Source organism: Branchiostoma belcheri, unplaced genomic scaffold (assembly GCF_001625305.1).
Source record: "Branchiostoma belcheri isolate BF01 breed outbred unplaced genomic scaffold, Haploidv18h27 scaffold63, whole genome shotgun sequence".
Taxonomy (NCBI): Eukaryota; Metazoa; Chordata; class Leptocardii; order Amphioxiformes; family Branchiostomatidae; genus Branchiostoma; species Branchiostoma belcheri.
Genome location: NW_017804276.1, coordinates 1038994 through 1041119, shown reverse-complemented (window position 1 = coordinate 1041119; position 2126 = coordinate 1038994). Strand labels below are relative to the sequence as shown.

Below are 2126 nucleotides of genomic sequence, written 5' to 3'. Positions count from 1 at the left end.
TATAATTATGATTATCAATAGTGGGGTGTGATTAATCAGCGAGGAGCGCGCTGATTGGTCGAGCCGGCAAACTTGGCGGGACCCTGTTGCGCCCAAACTTCTGAGCACATCTCCAGTGTGGGGCAGCACCATGCTTCACCGATCACCACTCACTCACTCGCCGGCAGCGCCACCAGCCCAGCCACCGGCCGATCGGCCACCACAACACGCTCGGCCGCCCGCGGCGAGACCCTGACATGGCCCCGGCCCGGTACCCTGCCCGAGGCGCGTACGGTCAGTCCAGGTAATTAACCTCCCTCAGTTCACCACTGGGTGACCGCTCGATTCTGATGTCTCTACTCGGGATAGAGTGCTGACGGCTTCTTTGCCTTTTATTTTTGAAACGTACAGTTACATTTCTGCTTTACAAAGGGTTGTAACGTTGTAAAATGAAATGCTGGCGCCTGTGTTTACGTTTTGTCCCATAGGGTTTCGTGAGTCTGTTTTAGATTACTAGCATAACAACGATTACACTGCGAGTATTATATGGGCAACAATTTTGGAGTTGGTAGAAATAATCTTTCACGGAAATGTTTATCAGAAACGTACGATTCAACATTTCACCCAGATAAGTTATAGTAAAAAAAGAGAGATAAAAAAAAATCTAACATGTATGATGAAATCAACAGCAAGTTTCTGTGTACAAAAATTATGTAACGTTGTATTTTTTTCCTGGTGATGAAAAGCATTGCATCTTTTATTTCTACCCTCTATAACACTATATGATAAAATTTCAGTCATCTTTTGGACTAAATCTTTCAATTGTTTTGAATTTCATTATTAAAACCGTGACCATATAGTTATACATAACAAAGAAAGCAACCAATTCATTTAGGAACAAGACCTTCAATCAGCTAACTTCATTGCTCTTCCCTGAATTATAAATTTTCATATATAACGTTATATATATATATTTCACATTTTTCTTTAAGCATTAAGTATTTCTTCATTGAAGGCTTGATATAATATCGAACCTTCAATGAAGAAATACTTAATGATTGTACAAAAAAAGGGGGTTAAAAAACCCTTGGTACAATTTGTTACAATTTTTTACACTTGGTACAATTTTTAACCCCCTTGCTTGTAGAATCCTTGATGCGAATGAAGAGTTGATTTTGATTCATTGGTCGAAACTAAAAAGAAATACACAAGAAGTTTGTAATAAACAGTTTCCTTCAGTTATCAATATGAATATGATATCTCCACTTCCATTTTTCGTCAATTTACGAAGTTTTCATTTGGTAGTCATGCCACAATTACATTCCAAAATTCAAATAAACATGGAACATTTCATCATAGTCAATGCAACAAAGTCAAAATTAATTTTCAAAATCAAATTGGTATGAAAAATGTATAATGTGTATACAAAACTCATTTCCTGAAAGCTCAATTTCATTTATTATTGATAATGAAGTAGAAACATAAGATTCATGAAAATATAATTGAAAAGCATATCGTAGTTAAAAAGACCAATTGAAAAGAACTACCAGTACATGTATATGGGATCTTTGCAATAAAAAAACATCATTCAGGCATTCAGACCTCTTGTGTCCACTTTCAAATTCCTTATGTACAAGTAATTACTATGTGGATTTCACTTTTTACTTTATTTCTCTTTTATTCGGTCCATCTTTTCCTATGACCAATCTGTGAATTCATAAATTTTTGGGTTATTTCTCTTTTATTCAGTTCACCTTCTTCTGTGACCAATCTGTAAATTCATAAATTCTCTGGGTGGTTTTATTTTGTTTCGACCTCTCCGCAAAACCATTTTTTTAGCTACAATGGTCTCTCTCGTATGCTCCGAAGAGACTCGGCGGCTAAAATAGGTTTCGATATCAGGCGAACATATTAAATGTCTCCTATTGCAGAGACAGATTCTGGGGGGATGCTTAACCACTACCAGGCACCGCGGATCGCTGGAAAAAGTTAAAAACAGTAGAAATTGGCAGAAATAAAGGGATAGTATACCAGAGAAGATCCCAGGCCATAGAAGATCCAATTTGTGACCCACGGACCTTTATTTTGGCCAATTTCTACTACCGGTATTTTTTTCCAGCGATCCAGGGTGCCTGGTAGAGGCTAGG

The 2126-nt window shown here is 37.5% G+C and overlaps 1 long non-coding RNA gene across 2 annotated transcripts in view; it reads left to right on the top strand.

Annotated features, from left to right (window-relative positions):
* The first annotated feature begins 98 nt into the window (after positions 1–98).
* Positions 99–2126, top strand: part of LOC109483258 — an 11572-nt gene continuing 9544 nt past the window's right edge. Inside the window, exon 1 of one of the 2 annotated variants that reach the window (XR_002141008.1) lies at positions 99–273. This is a non-coding gene — a long non-coding RNA (uncharacterized LOC109483258). Of the gene's footprint in view, positions 284–2126 lie in introns of both variants that reach the window. The other variant, XR_002141007.1, reaches the window with a different exon arrangement.